This window comes from Rhamphochromis longiceps, linkage group LG15 (genome assembly GCF_057381845.1).
Source record: "Rhamphochromis longiceps isolate RC_006_pf linkage group LG15, R_longiceps_female_GT1.1, whole genome shotgun sequence".
Taxonomy (NCBI): domain Eukaryota; kingdom Metazoa; phylum Chordata; class Actinopteri; order Cichliformes; family Cichlidae; genus Rhamphochromis; species Rhamphochromis longiceps.
In genome coordinates, this window is record NC_140571.1 from 30,632,713 (window position 1) to 30,650,153 (window position 17,441).

Here is a 17,441-nt window from a genome sequence, read left to right on the forward strand (position 1 = left end):
AAATGGCTGACTTCCTGTTGGATTTGGGATATTGCTCCAAGAGACTTTTTTGTACATCTTAAGATCTTCCATAAGCTTACCAAGTTTCAGACTCATACATAGAACACAGAGCAGGGGCTGTGGTTTTGAAATTTTGTAGGGGGCGCTGTGGAGCCACTTCGCGCTATTCAATGAAAATGATCACATGCCAACAAAGCGTTCATCCATTTGGAGGTGTGTGCCAAATTTCAAGCCTCTATAAACTTGCCAAGACCCTCAAAAGCCACTTCATCTTTCATGTTGAACAGCGTTGCCACCAGGGTGCGCCGTTCAGTTTAAACTCACAATTTTTGCACTGAAGCATCACGAGGGACTGATGTTGATATTCACCGCTTTTGAGGTGGCCACGATGAACCTGTGAAAATCAGTACAACAAAATTAAAGCCATGACATTTCCTGTTGCCACTAGGTGGCGCTGTCCGTATTCCCGACAATGGGCACATCAATCTGTTCAGGGCGGGTCTGAAATCATGCCTGTAAAGTCTGGTACTGATCAGACTGGATTTCATTGAGTTATACTAATTTGTTTCTTCATGGCGTGACATCAAAGTTCGCCATGCTGCTGGGGTCACACCCTTTTGCGAAAAGTCACAGTTTTCACTGTAACCCAAGACCAACTCCTTAAGGCTTTCCTGGAGAAATTTGAGGCTGCAGATGTCACCCATCACTATACTGTACCCCAAAGTGTAAAACATGACATTTCCTGTTCCCACTAGGTGGCGCTGTCCTTGATGTCAAATATGGCAGTTGAAATATGTTCAGGGGTGGAGCCTTATCATATGTGTGCTCTTTGGTCCAGATCGGAACATGTATGACAGAATGAGAGGCAATAAGATTTTCATGGCGAGTCATCGAAATTCGCCATGGCGCCACGGCCTCATAGTATTGTGAAAACTCAAAAGCTCCGCAATTTAACATGGCACAAGGGTGTAGTTGACACTGTCCAAATTTGAAGTTTATAGGACCAAATCCCAAGGAGGAGTTCGTTAAAGTACAAGGCATGGAAACGGTAAAATCAGACCCAAAATGTCACCTTCAATCCAAAATGGCGGACTTCCTGTTGGGTTTAGGACATTGCCATAATAGACTTTTTTGTTCGACTCTGAACGTTATATAGGTGTACCGACTTTCAAACGTGTAGGTCATACCCATACCGGGGGCTCGCGTTTTTCATTTTTCTAGGTGGCGCTACTGAGCTAATTTTCCCTGGCCATGTCTGGGAACATTAAAATACGTAAATTTTCACCAGACCTGACGCGTGTGCAAAATTTCATGAGTTTTCGAGCATGTTTAGGCCCTCAAACGGCCAATTCATTTGCCGAAATAATAATAATAATAATAATAATAATAAACAGAGCAATTACAATAGGGCCTTCGCACTGTCAGTGCTCGGGCCCTAATAAGAAACGGAGCAGATACAATAGGGCCTTCGCACTCTCGGTGCTCGGGCCCTAATAAGAAACGGAGCAGATACAATAGGGCCTTCGCACTCTCAGTGCTCGGGCCCTAATAAACAGAGCAATTACAATAGGGCCTTCGCACTGTCAGTGCTCGGGCCCTAATAATAATTAAAGCTGCAAGCAGCGTTATGAGGGCCCTCGCACCCCCGGCGCGTCGAGCCACGCCCAACACCTAAAACCAGCACGTCCGATCTGATGTCACATTGATGGAATTCATGCATTTAACCACCAGCTAACATTTCAACTCATTCATTCATGATTAGTTAGTCGTTCCACTAGGTGGCGCTCTAACCATTATGTACAAATGGCATAACAAACACTTCCAAGCTCGAGTCTCATCACACCTGAGACGTTTGGGAGAGATTGGACATTGTGTTTTTGAGTGACAGCAGATTACTGCTTTTTGGCGAGTGATTGAAACTCTAAGTGCCGCCATAACCACCCCGTTTCCCTGAACGTAAAAAGCTTCGCAATTTAACATCACAAAGGTCTGTAGATTCCACAAGGTGCAGATCGGTCCAATCTGATGAAATCCCTTGGAGGAGTTCGTCAAAGTACGGTGCCTGAAAAGATGGGAAAATGTCGCCAAAATTGCACATTCATTTTAAAATGGCTGACTTCCTGTTGGATTTGGGATATTGCTCCAAGAGGCTTTTTTGTACATCTTAATATCTTCCATGAGCTTACCAAGTTTCAGACTCATAGATAAAACACAGAGCAGGGGCTGATATTTTGGAATTTTGTAGGGGGCGCCATGGAGCCATTTTGCGCTATTCAAGGAAAATGGTCACATAACAACAAAGCCTTCGTCACATTGGAGGTGTGCGCCAAATTTAAAGCCTCTATAAACTTTCCAAGCCCCTCAAAAGCAACTTCATCTTTCATGGTGAACTGCGCTGCCACCAGGGTGCGCCATTCAGTTTAAAGTCACAATTTTCGCACTGAACCATCACGAAGGACTGATGGTGATATTCACCGCTTTTGAGGTGGCCACGATGAACCTGTGAAAATCAGTACAACAAAGTGTAAGACATGACATGTCCTGTTGCCACTAGGTGGCGCTGTACGTATTCCCGACAATGGGCACATCAATCTGTTCAGGGTGGGTCTGACATCATGACTGTAAAGTCTGGTACTGATCAGACTGGGTTTCATTGAGTTATACTAATTTGTTTCTTCATGGCGTGACATCAAAGTTCGCCATGCCGCTGAGGTCACACCCTTTGGCGAAAAGTCACAGTTTTCACTGTAACCCAAGACCAACTCCTTAAGGCTTTCCTGGAGAAATTTGAGGCTGCAGATGTCACCCATCACTATACTGTACCCCAAAGTGTAAAACATGACATTTCCTGTTCCCACTAGGTGGCGCTGTCCCTGGTGTCAAATATGGCAGTTGAAATATGTTCAGGGGTGGAGCCTTATCATATGTGTTCACTTTGGTCAAGGTCAGAAAATCTATGACAGAATGAGAGGCAATAAGATTTTCATGGCGAGTCATCGTAATTCGCCATGGCGCCACGGCCTCACCGTATTGTGAAAACTCAAAAGCTCCGCAATTTAACATGGCACAAGGGTGTAGTTGACACTGACCAAATATGAAGGTTATGAAATCAAACCCCAAGGAGGAGTTCGCAAAAGTTCGAGGCATGGAAATGGCAAAATTAGAGCCAAAATGTCACCTTCTCTTCCAAATGGCGGACTTCCTGTTGGGTTTGCGTCAATGGGCCCACAGACTTTTTTGTTCGTCTTGGCATGATACACATGTGTGCCAAATTTCATACATGTAGCTCAAACGATGTGGTCGTAGGGCTGCATTTAACAAGGCATAGGTGGCGCTGTAGAGCCATTTCCCAGTGCTCATATGTAAAACCATTAAAATACAAAATTTTTCACCAGACCTGGCATGTCTGCAAAATTTCATGAGTTTTTGAGCATGTTTAGGCCCTCAAAAAGGCCCTTGTTTTGCCTGAATAATAATAATAATAATTAAAGCTGCAAGCAGCGTTATGAGGGCCCTCGCACCCCATCGCGTCGAGCTACGCCCAACACCTACAACCAGCACCTCCGATCTCATGTCACATTGATGAAATTCATGCATTCAACCACCAGCTAACATTTCATCTCATTCAATCATGATTATAGTCGTCCCACTAGGTGGCGCTCTAACCATTACTGACAAATGGCATAACAAACATTTCCGAGCTCGAGTCTCATCACGCCTGCGACCTTTGGGACATATTGGACATTTTGATTTTGAGTGACAGCAGATTACTGCTTTTTGGCGAGTGACTGAAACTCCACATGCCGCCATGACCACCCCGTTTCCCTGAATGTAAAAACGTTCGCAATTTAACATCACAAAGGTCTTTAGATTCCACACACTGGAGATTGGTTCAATATGATGAAATCCCTTGGAGGAGTTCGTCAAAGAACGGTGCCTGGAAAGAGGGGAAAATGTCACAAAAATTACACATTAATTTTAAAATGGCTGACTTCCTGTTGGATTTGGGATATTGCTCCAAGAGACTTTTTTGTACATCTTGATATCTCCTATAAGCTTACCAGGTTTCAGACTCATACATAAAACACAGAGCTGGGGCTGATGTTTTGAAATTTTGTAGGGGGCGCTGTGGAGCCATTTTGCCCTATTCAATGAAAATGATCACATAACAACAAAGCCTTAAGCACAATGGAGGTGTGCGCCAAATTTCAAGCCTCTATAAACTTTCCAAGCCCCTCAAAAGCCACTTCATTTTTCATGGTGAACAGCGTTGCCACCAGGGTGCGCCGTTCAGTTTAAAGTCACAATTTTTGCACTGAAGCATCACGAGGGACTGATGGTGATATTCACCGCTTTTGAGGTGGCCACGATGAACCTGTGAAAACCAGTACAACAAAATTAAAGCCATGACATTTCCTGTTGCCACTAGGTGGCGCTGTCCGTATTTCCGACAATGGGCACATCAATCTGTTCAGGGCGGGTCTGACATCATGCCTGTAAAGTCTGGTACTGATCAGACTGGATTTCATTGAGTTATAATAATTTGTTTCTTCATGGCGTGACATCAAAGTTCGCCATGCTGCTGGGGTCACACCCTTTCGTGAAAAGTCACAGTTTTCACTGTAACCCAAGACCAACTCCTTAAGGCTTTTCTGGAGAAATTTGAGGCTGCAGATGTCACCCATCACTATACTGTACCCCAAAGTGTAAAACATGACATTTCCTGTTCCCACTAGGTGGCGCTGTCCTTGATGTCAAATATGGCAGTTGAAATATGTTCAGGGGTGGAGCCTTATCATATGTGTTCACTTTGGTCAAGGTCAGAAAATGTATGACAAAATGAGAGGCAATAAGATTTTGATGGCGAGTCATCGAAATTCGCCATGGCGCCACGGCCTCATAGTATTGTGAAAACTCAAAAGCTCCGCAATTTAACATGGCACAAGGGTGTAGTTGACACTGTCCAAATTTGAAGTTTATAGGACCAAATCCCAAGGAGGAGTTCGTTAAAGTTCGAGGCATGGAAACGGTAAAATCAGAGCCAAAATGTCACCTTCAATCCAAAATGGCGGACTTCCTGTTGGGTTTAGGACATTGCCATAATATACTTTTTTGTTCGACTCTGAACGTTATATAGGTGTACCGACTTTCAAACTTGTAGGCCATACCCATACCGGGGGCTCGCGTTTTTCATTTTTCTAGGTGGCGCTACTGAGCTAATTTTCCCTGGCCATGTCTGAGAACATTAAAATACGTAAATTTTCACCAGACCTGACGCGTGTGCAAAATTTCATGAGTTTTCGAGCATGTTTAGGCCCTCAAACGGCCAATTCATTTGCCGAAATAATAATAATAATAATAATAATAATAATAATAATAAACAGAGCAATTACAATAGGGCCTTCGCACTGTCAGTGCTCGGGCCCTAATAATAATTAAAGCTGCAAGCAGCGTTATGAGGGCCCTCGCACCCCCGGCACGTCGAGCCACTGCCAACACCTCAAACCGGCACGTCCAATGTGATGTCACATTGATGGATTTCATGCTTTTAATCACCAGCTAACATTTCATCTTATTCAACCAGGATTATAGTCATGCCACTAGGTGGCGCTCTAACCATTATTGACAAATAGCATAACAAACATTTCCAAGCTCGAGTCTCATCACACCTGCGACCTTTGGGAGAGATTGGACATTGTGTTTTTTAGTGACAGCAGATTACTGCTTTTTGCGAGTGATTGAAACTCTACGTGCCGCCATGACCACCCCGTTTCCCTGAACGGAAAAAGCTTCGCAATTTAACATCACAAAGGTCTTTAGATTCCACAAACTTCAGATCGGTCCAATCTGATGAAATCCCTTGGAGGAGTACGTCAAAGAACGATGCCTGAAAAGAGGGGAAAATGTTGCCAAAATTGCACATTAATTTTAAATTGGCTGACTTCCTGTTGGATTTGGGATATTGCTCCAAGAGACTTTTTTGTACATCTTGATATCTCCTATAAGCCTACCAGGTTTCAGATTCATACATAAAACGCAGAGCAGGGGCTGTGGTTTTGAAATTTTGTAGGGGGCGCTGTGGAGCCATTTTGGGATATTCAATGAAAATGATCACATGCCAACAAAGCCTTCATCCATTTGGAGGTGTGTGCCAAATTTCAAGCCTCTATAAACTTGCCAAGACCCTCAAAAGCCACTTCATCTTTCATGTTGAACAGCGTTGCCACCAGGGTGCGCCGTTCAGTTTAAAGTCACAATTTTTGCACTGAAGCATCACGAGGGACTGATGGTGATATTCACCGCTTTTGAGGTGGCCAAGATGAACCTGTGAAAATCAGTACAACAAAATTAAAGCCATGACATTTCCTGTTGCCACTAGGTGGCGCTGTCCGTATTTCCGACAATGGGCACATCAATCTGTTCAGGGCGGGTCTGACATCATGCCTGTAAAGTCTGGTACTGATCAGACTGGATTTCATTGAGTTATACTAATTTGTTTCTTCATGGCGTGACATCAAAGTTCGCCATGCTGCTGGGGTCACACCCTTTTGCGAAAACTCACAGTTTTCACTGTAACCCAAGACCAACTCCTTAAGGCTTTCCTGGAGAAATTTGAGGCTGCAGATGTCACCCATCACTATACTGTACCCCAAAGTGTAAAACATGACATTTCCTGTTCCCACTAGGTGGCGCTGTCCTTGATGTCAAATATGGCAGTTGAAATATGTTCAGGGGTGGAGCCTTATCATATGTGTGCTCTTTGGTCCAGATCGGAACATGTATGACAGAATGAGAGGCAATAAGATTTTCATGGCGAGTCATCGAAATTCGCCATGGCGCCACGGCCTCATAGTATTGTGAAAACTCAAAAGCTCCGCAATTTAACATGGCACAAGGGTGTAGTTGACACTGTCCAAATTTGAAGTTTATAGGACCAAATCCCAAGGAGGAGTTCGTTAAAGTACAAGGCATGGAAACGGTAAAATCAGACCCAAAATGTCACCTTCAATCCAAAATGGCGGACTTCCTGTTGGGTTTAGGACATTGCCATAATAGACTTTTTTGTTCGACTCTGAACGTTATATAGGTGTACCGACTTTCAAACGTGTAGGTCATACCCATACCGGGGGCTCGCGTTTTTCATTTTTCTAGGTGGCGCTACTGAGCTAATTTTCCCTGGCCATGTCTGGGAACATTAAAATACGTAAATTTTCACCAGACCTGACGCGTGTGCAAAATTTCATGAGTTTTCGAGCATGTTTAGGCCCTCAAACGGCCAATTCATTTGCCGAAATAATAATAATAATAATAATAATAATAATTAAAGCTGCAAGCAGCGTTATGAGGGCCCTCGCACCCCCGGCGCGTCGAGCCACGCCCAACACCTAAAACCAGCACGTCCGATGTGATGTCACATTGATGGAATTCATGCATTTAACCACCAGCTAACATTTCAACTCATTCATTCATGATTAGTTAGTCATTCCACTAGGTGGCGCTCTAACCATTATTGACAAATAGCATAACAAACATTCCCAAGCTCGAGTCTCATCACACCTGAGACGTTTGGGAGAGATTGGACATTGTGTTTTTGAGTGACAGCAGATTACTGCTTTTTGGCGAGTGATTCAAACTCTAAGTGCCACCATAACCACCCCGTTTCACTGAACGTAAAAAGCTTCGCAATTTAACATCACAAAGGTCTTTAGATTCCACACACTGGAGATTGGTTCAATATGATGAAATCCCTTGGAGGAGTTCGTCAAAGAACGGTGCCTGGAAAGAGGGGAAAATGTTGCCAAAATTACACATTAATATTAAAATGGCTGACTTCCTGTTGGATTTGGGATATTGCACCAAGAGACTTTTTTGTACATCTTGATATCTCCTATAAGCTTACCAGGTTTCAGAATCATACATAGAACACAGAGCAGGGGCTGTGGTTTTGAAATTTTGTAGGGGGCGCTGTGGAGCAATTTCGCGCTATTCAATGAAAATGATCACATGCCAACAAAGCCTTCATCCATTTGGAGGTGTGTGCCAAATTTCAAGCCTCTATAAACTTGCCAAGACCCTCAAAAGCCACTTCATCTTTCATGTTGAACAGCGTTGCCACCAGGGTGCGCCGTTCAGTTTAAACTCACAATTTTTGCACTGAAGCATCACGAGGGACTGATGGTGATATTCACCGCTTTTGAGGTGGCCAAGATGAACCTGTGAAAATCAGTACAACAAAATTAAAGCCATGACATTTCCTGTTGCCACTAGGTGGCGCTGTCCGCATTTCCGACAATGGGCACATCAATCTGTTCAGGGCGGGTCTGACATCATGCCTGTAAAGTCTGGTACTGATCAGACTGGATTTCATTGAGTTATACTAATTTGTTTCTTCATGGCGTGACATCAAAGTTCGCCATGCTGCTGGGGTCACACCCTTTCGCGAAAACTCACAGTTTTCACTGTAACCCAAGACCAACTCCTTAAGGCTTTCCTGGAGAAATTTGAGGCTGCAGATGTCACCCTTCACTATACTGTACCCCAAAGTGTAAAACATGACATTTCCTGTTCCCACTAGGTGGCGCTGTCCTTGAGGTCAAATATGGCAGTTGAAATATGTTCAGGGGTGGAGCCTTATCATATTTGTGCTCTTTGGTCCAGATTGGAACATGTATGACAGAATGAGAGGCAATAAGATTTTCATGGCGAGTCATCGAAATTCGCCATGGCGCCACGGCCTCATAGTATTGTGAAAACTCAAAAGCTCCGCAATTTAACATGGCACAAGGGTGTAGTTGACACTGTCCAAATTTGAAGCTTATACGACCAAATCCCAAGGAGGAGTTCGTTAAAGTACAAGGCATGGAAACGGTAAAATCAGAGCCAAAATGTCACCTTCAATCCAAAATGGCGGACTTCCTGTTGGGTTTGCGTCAATGGGCCCCCAGACTTTTTTGTTCGTCTTGGCATGATACACATGTGTGCCAAATTTCATACATGTAGCTGAAACGATGTGGTCGTAGGGCTGCATTTAACAAGGCATAGGTGGCGCTCTAGAGCCATTTCCCAGTGCTCATATGTAAAACCATTAAAATACGTAAATTTTCACCAGACCTGACGCGTGCGCAAAATTTCAAGAGTTTTCGAGCATGTTTAGGCCCTCAAAAGGCCGATTCATTTGCCGGAATAATAATAATAATAATAATAATTAAAGCTGCAAGCAGCGTTATGAGGGCCCTCGCACCCCCGGCGCGTCGAGCCACGCCCAACACCTAAAACCAGCACGTCCGATCTGATGTCACATTGATGGAATTCATGCATTTAACCACCAGCTAACATTTCAACTCATTCATTCATGATTAGTTAGTCGTTCCACTAGGTGGCGCTCTAACCCTTATGCACAAATGGCATAACAAACATTTCCGAGCTCGAGTCTCATCACGCCTATGAGCTTTGGGAGAGATTGGACATTGTGTTTTTGAGTGACAGCAGATTACTGCTTTTTGGCGAGTGATTCAAACTCCACGTGCCGCCATGACCACCCCGTTTCACTGAACGTAAAAAGCTTCGCAATTTAACATCACAAAGGTCTTTAGATTCCACACACTGGAGATTGGTTCAATATGATGAAATCCCTTGGAGGAGTTTGTCAAAGAACGGTGCCTGGAAAGAGGGGAAAATGTTGCCAAAATTGCACATTAATTTTAAAATGGCTGACTTCCTGTTGGATTTTGGATATTGCTCCAAGAGACTTTTTTGTACATCTTGATATCTCCTATAAGCTTACCAGGTTTCAGACTCATACATAAAACACAGAGCTGGGGCTGTGGTTTTGAAATTTTGTAGGGGGCGCTGTGGAGCCATTTCGCGCTATTCAATAAAAATGATCACATGACAACAAAGCCTTCATCCCTTTGGAGGGGTGTGCTAAATTTAAAGCCTCTATATACTATCCAAGCCCCTCAAAAGCCACTTCATCTTTCATGGTGGACCGCGTTGCCACCAGGGTGCGCCGTTCAGTTTAAAGTCACAATTTTTGCACTGAAGCATCACGAGGGACTGATGTTGATATTCACCGCTTTTGAGGTGGCCACGATGAACCTGTGAAAATCAGTACAACAAAATTAAAGCCATGACATTTCCTGTTGCCACTAGGTGGCGCTGTACGTATTCCCGACAATGGGCACATCAATCTGTTCAGGGCGGGTCTGACATCATGCCTGTAAAGTCTGGTACTGATCAGACTGGATTTCATTGAGTTATACTAATTTGTTTCTTCATGGCGTGACATCAAAGTTCGCCATGCTGCTGGGGTCACACCCTTTTGCGAAAAGTCACAGTTTTCACTGTAACCCAAGACCAACTCCTTAAGGCTTTCCTGGAGAAATTTGAGGCTGCAGGTGTCACCCATCACTATACTGTACCCCAAAGTGTAAAACATGACATTTCCTGTTCCCACTAGGTGGCGCTGTCCCTGGTGTCAAATATGGCAGTTGAAATATGTTCAGGGGTGGAGCCTTATCATATGTGTGCTCTTTGGTCCAGATCGGAACATGTATGACAAAATGAGAGGCAATAAGATTTTCATGGCGAGTCATCGAAATTCGCCATGGCGCCACGGCCTCATAGTATTGTGAAAACTCAAAAGCTCCGCAATTTAACATGGCACAAGGGTGTAGTTGGCACTGACCAAATATGAAGGTTATGAAATCAAACCCCAAGGAGGAGTTCGTCAAAGTTCGAGGCATGGAAATGGTAAAATCAGAGCCAAAATGTCACCTTCAATCCAAAATGGCGGACTTCCTGTTGGGTTTAGGACATTGCCATAATAGACTTTTTTGTTCGACTCTGAACATTATATAGGTGTACCGACTTTCAAACATGTAGGTCATACCCATACCGGGGGCTCGCGTTTTTCATTTTTCTAGGTGGCGCTACTGAGCTAATTTTCCCTGGCCATGTCTGAGAACATTAAAATACGTAAATTTTCACCAGACCTGACGCGTGTGCAAAATTTCATGAGTTTTCGAGCATGTTTAGGCCCTCAAACGGCCAATTCATTTGCCGAAATAATAATAATAATAATAATAAACAGAGCAATTACAATAGGGCCTTCGCACTGTCAGTGCTCGGGCCCTAATTAAAGCTGCAAGCAGCGTTATGAGGGCCCTCGCACCCCGGCGTGTCGAGCCACGCCCAACACCTAAAACCAGCACGTCCGATCTGATGTCACATTGATGGAATTCATGCATTTAACCACCAGCTAACATTTCATTTGGTTCAACCATGAGTATAGTCGTCCCACTAGGTGGCGCTCTAACCATTATAGACAAAGGGCATAACAAACATTTCCGAGCTCGAGTCTCATCACGCCTGCGACCTTTGGGAGAGATTGGACTTTGTGTCTTTGAGTGACAGCATATTACTGCTTTTTGGCGAGTGATTGAAACTCCACGTGCCGCCATGACCACCCCGTTTCCTTGAACGTAAAAAGCTTCGCAATTTAACATCACAAAGGTCTTTAGATTCCACACACTGGAGAATGGTTCAATCTGATGAAATCCCTTGGAGGAGTTCGTCAAAGTATGAAGCCTGAAAAGAGGGGAAAATGTCGCCAAAATTGCACATTAATTTTAAAATGGCTGACTTCCTGTTGGATTTGGGATATTGCTCCAAGAGACTTTTTTGCACATCTTGATATTTTCCATAAGCTTACCAGGTTTCAGACTCATAGATGAAACACAGAGCAGGGGCTGTTGTTTTGAAATTTTGAAGGGGGCGCTGTGGAGCAATTTCGCGCTATTCAATGAAAATGATCACATGACAACAAAGCCTACATCCATTTGGAGGTGTGTGCCAAATTTCAAGCCTCTATAAACTTTCCAAGCCCCTCAAAAGCCACTTCATCTTTCATGGTGAACCGCGTTACCACCAGGGTGCGCCGTTCAGTTTAAAGTCACAATTTTTGCACTGAAGCATCACGAGGGACTGATGTTGATATTCACCGCTTTTGAGGTGGCCACGATGAACCTGTGAAAATCAGTACAACAAAATTAAAGCCATGACATTTCCTGTTGCCACTAGGTGGCGCTGTCCGTATTTCCGACAATGGGCACATCAATCTGTTCAGGGCGGGTCTGACATCATGCCTGTAAAGTCTGGTACTGATCAGACTGGATTTCATTGAGTTAGACTAATTTGTTTCTTCATGGCGTGACATCAAAGTTCGCCATGCCGCTGGGGTCACACCCTTTTGCGAAAAGTCACAGTTTTCACTGTAACCCAAGACCAACTCCTTAAGGCTTTCCTGGAGAAATTTGAGGCTGCAGATGTCACCCATCACAATACTGTACCCCAAAGTGTAAAACATGACATTTCCTGTTCCCACTAGGTGGCGCTGTCCCTGATGTAAAATATGGCAGATGAAATATGTTCATGGGTGGAGCCTTATCATATGTGTTCACTTTGGTCAAGGTCAGAAAATCTATGACAGAATGAGAGGCAATAAGATTTTCATGGCGAGTCATCGAAATTCGCCGTGGCGCCACGGCCTCATGGTATTGTGAAAACTCAAAAGCTCCGCAATTTAACATGGCACAAGGGTGTAGTTGACACTGACCAAATATGAAGGTTATGAAATGAAACCCCAAGGAGGAGTTCGCAAAAGTTCGAGGCATGGAAACGGCAAAATTAGAGCCAAAATGTCACCTTCTCTTCCAAATGGCGGACTTCCTGTTGGGTTTGCGTCAATGGGCCCACTGACTTTTTTGTTCGTCTTGGCATGATACACATGTGTGCCAAATTTCATACATGTAGCACAAACGATGTGGTCGTAGGGCTGCATTTTACAAGGCATAGGTGGCGCTGTAGAGCCATTTCCCAGTGCTCATATGTAAAACCATTAAAATACAAAATTTTTCACCAGACCTGGCATGTGTGCAAAATTTCATGAGTTTTTGAGCATGTTTAGGCCCTCAAAAAGGCCCTTGTTTTGCCTGAATAATAATAATAATAATAATAATAATAATAATAATAATAATAATAATAATAATAAGAAACGGAGCAGATACAATAGGGCCTTCGCACTCTCGGTGCTCGGGCCCTAATTAAAGCTGCAAGCAGCGTTATGAGGGCCCTCGCACCCCCGGCACGTCGAGCCACTGCCAACACCTCAAACCGGCACGTCCGATGTGATGTCACATTGATGGATTTCATGCTTTTAATCACCAGCTAACATTTCATCTTATTCAACCAGGATTATAGTCATGCCACTAGGTGGCACTCTAACCATTATTGACAAATAGCATAACAAACATTTCCAAGCTCGAGTCTCATCACACCTGCGACCTTTGGGAGAGATTGGACATTGTGTTTTTAGTGACAGCAGATTACTGCTTTTTGCGAGTGATTGAAACTCTAAGTGCCGCCATGACCACCCCGTTTCCCTGAACGGAAAAAGCTTCGCAATTTAACATCACAAAGGTCTTTAGATTCTACACACTGAAGAATGCTTCAATATGATGAAATCCCTTGGAGGAGTTCGTCAAAGTATGAGGCCTGAAAAGGGGGGAAAATGTCATCAAAATTACACATTAATTTTAAAATGGCTGACTTCCTGTTGGATTTGGGATATTGCTCCAAGAGACTTTTTTGTACATCTTGATATCTTACACAAGCTTACCAAGTGTCAGACTCATAGATGAAACACAGAGCAGGGGCTGATGTTTTGAAATATTGTAGGGGGCGCTGTGGAGCCATTTTGCGCTATTCAAGGAAAATGGTTACATAACAACAATGCCTTCATCCATTTGGAGGTGTGTGCCAAATTTCAAGCCTCTATAAACTTTCCAAGCCCCTCAAAAGCCACTTCATCTTTCATGATGAACCGCGTTGCCACCAGGGTGCGCCGTTCAGTTTAAACTCACAATTTTTGCACTGAAGCATCACGAGGGACTGATGGTGATATTCACCGCTTTTGAGGTGGCCACGATGAACCTGTGAAAATCAGTACAACAAAATTAAAGCCATGACATTTCCTGTTGCCACTAGGTGGCGCTGTCCGTATTTCCGACAATGGACACATCAATCTGTTCAGGGTGGGTCTGACATCATGCCTGTAAAGTCTGGTACTGATCAGACTGGATTTCATTGAGTTATACTAATTTGTTTCTTCATGGCGTGACATCAAAGTTCGCCATGCTGCTGGGGTCACACCCTTTCGCGAAAACTCACAGTTTTCACTGTAACCCAAGACCAACTCCTTAAGGCTTTCCTGGAAAAATTTGAGGCTGCAGATGTCACCCATCACTATACTGTACCCCAAAGTGTAAAACATGACATTTCCTGTTCCCACTAGGTGGCGCTGTCCTTGATGTCAAATATGGCAGTTGAAATATGTTCAGGGGTGGAGCCTTATCATATGTGTGCTCTTTGGTCAGATCGGAACATGTATGACAAAATGAGAGGCAATAAGATTTTCATGGCGAGTCATCGAAATTCGCCATGGCGCCACGGCCTCATAGTATTGTGAAAACTCAAAAGCTCCGCAATTTAACATGGCACAAGGGTGTAGTTGACACTGTCCAAATTTGAAGGTTATGAAATGAAACCCCAAGGAGGAGTTCGCAAAAGTTCGAGGCATGGAAATGGCAAAATTAGAGCCAAAATGTCACCTTCTCTTCCAAATGGCGGACTTCCTGTTGGGTTTGCGTCAATGGGCCCACAGACTTTTTTGTTCGTCTTGGCATGATACACATGTGTGCCAAATTTCATACATGTAGCTCAAACGATGTGGTCGTAGGGCTGCATTTAACAAGGCATAGGTGGCGCTCTAGAGCCATTTCCCAGTGCTCATATGTAAAACCATTAAAATACAAAATTTTTCACCAGACCTGGCATGTGTGCAAAATTTCATGAGTTTTTGAGCATGTTTAGGCCCTCAAAAAGGCCCTTGTTTCGCCTGAATAATAATAATAATAATAATTAAAGCTGCAAGCAGCGTTATGAGGGCCCTCGCACCCCCGGCGCGTCGAGCCACGCCCAACACCTAAAACCAGCACGTCCGATCTCATGTCACATTGATGGAATTCATGCATTTAACCACCAGCTAACATTTCAACTCATTCATTCATGATTTGTTAGTCGTTCCACTAGGTGGCGCTCTAACCCTTATGCACAAATGGCATAACAAACATTTCCGAGCTCGAGTCTCATCACGCCTATGAGCTTTGGGAGAGATTGGACATTGTGTTTTTGAGTGACAGCAGATTACTGCTTTTTGGCGAGTGATTGAAACTCCACGTGCCGCCATGACCACCCCGTTTCCCTGAATGTAAAAAGCTTCGCAATTTAACATCACAAAGGTCTTTAGATTCCACACACAGGAGATCGCATCAATCTGATGAAATCCCTTGCAGGAGTACGTCAAAGAACGATGCCTGGAAAGAGGGGAAAATGTTGCCAAAATTACACATTAATTTTAAAATGGCTGACTTCCTGTTGGATTTTGGATATTGCTCCAAGAGACTTTTTTGTACATCTTGATATCTCCTATAAGCTTACCAGGTTTCAGACTCATACATAAAACACAGAGCTGGGGCTGTGGTTTTGAAATTTTGTAGGGGGCGCTGTGGAGCCATTTCGCGCTATTCAATAAAAATGATCACATGACAACAAAGCCTTCATCCATTTGGAGGGGTGTGCTAAATTTAAAGCCTCTATATACTTTCCAAGCCCCTCAAAAGCCACTTCATCTTTCATGGTGGACCGCGTTGCCACCAGGGTGCGCCGTTCAGTTTAAAGTCACAATTTTTGCACTGAAGCATCACGAGGGACTGATGTTGATATTCACCGCTTTTGAGGTGGCCACGATGAACCTGTGAAAATCAGTACAACAAAATTAAAGCCATGACATTTCCTGTTGCCACTAGGTGGCGCTGTACGTATTCCCGACAATGGGCACATCAATCTGTTCAGGGCGGGTCTGACATCATGCCTGTAAAGTCTGGTACTGAACAGACTGGATTTCATTGAGTTATACTAATTTGTTTCTTCATGGCGTGACATCAAAGTTCGCCATGCTGCTGGGGTCACACCCTTTTGCGAAAAGTCACAGTTTTCACTGTAACCCAAGACCAACTCCTTAAGGCTTTCCTGGAGAAATTTGAGGCTGCAGGTGTCACCCATCACTATACTGTACCCCAAAGTGTAAAACATGACATTTCCTGTTCCCACTAGGTGGCGCTGTCCCTGGTGTCAAATATGGCAGTTGAAATATGTTCAGGGGTGGAGCCTTATCATATGTGTTCACTTTGGTCAAGGTCAGAAAATGTATGACAAAATGAGAGGCAATAAGATTTTCATGGCGAGTCATCGAAATTCGCCATGGCGCCACGGCCTCATAGTATTGTGAAAACTCAAAAGCTCCGCAATTTAACATGGCACAAGGGTGTAGTTGACACTGTCCAAATTTGAAGGTTATGAAATCAAACCCCAAGGAGGAGTTCGCAAAAGTTCGAGGCATGGAAATGGCAAAATTAGAGCCAAAATGTCACCTTCTCTTCCAAATGGCGGACTTCCTGTTGGGTTTGCGTCAATGGGCCCACAGACTTTTTTGTTCGTCTTGGCATGATACACATGTGTGCCAAATTTCATACATGTAGCTCAAACGATGTGGTCGTAGGGCTGCATTTAACAAGGCATAGGTGGCGCTGTAGAGCCATTTCCCAGTGCTCATATGTAAAACCATTAAAATACAAAATTTTTCACCAGACCTGGCATGTGTGCAAAATTTCATGAGTTTTTGAGCATGTTTAGGCCCTCAAAAAGGCCCTTGTTTGGGGTGAATAATAATAATAATAATAATAATAATAATTAAAGCTGCAAGCAGCGTTATGAGGGCCCTCGCACCCCCGGCACGTCGAGCCACGCCCAACACCTCAAACCGGCACGTCCGATGTGATGTCACATTGATGGAATTCATGCTTTTAATCACCAGCTAACATTTCATCTTATTCAACCAGGATTATAGTCATGCCACTAGGTGGCGCTCTAACCATTATTGACAAATAGCATAACAAACATTTCCAAGCTCGAGTCTCATCACACCTGCGACCTTTGGGAGAGATTGGACATTGTGTTTTTTAGTGACAGCAGATTACTGCTTTTTGCGAGTGATTGAAACTCTACGTGCCGCCATGACCACCCCGTTTCCCTGAACGGAAAAAGCTTCGCAATTTAACATCACAAAGGTCTTTAGATTCTACACACTGAAGAATGCTTCAATATGATGAAATCCCTTGGAGGAGTTCGTCAAAGTATGAGGCCTGAAAAGGGGGGAAAATGTCATCAAAATTACACATTAATTTTAAAATGGCTGACTTCCTGTTGGATTTGGGATATTGCTCCAAGAGACTTTTTTGTACATCTTGATATCTTACACAAGC

The 17,441-nt window shown here is 43.8% G+C and overlaps 1 protein-coding gene across 1 annotated transcript in view; it reads right to left on the reverse strand.

Annotated features, from left to right (window-relative positions):
* The window catches only part of tnfrsf21 (tumor necrosis factor receptor superfamily, member 21), a 263,648-nt gene that overhangs the window by 14,173 nt on the left and 232,034 nt on the right, over positions 1-17,441 (reverse strand). The gene's annotated exons all lie outside the window — the stretch shown is intronic.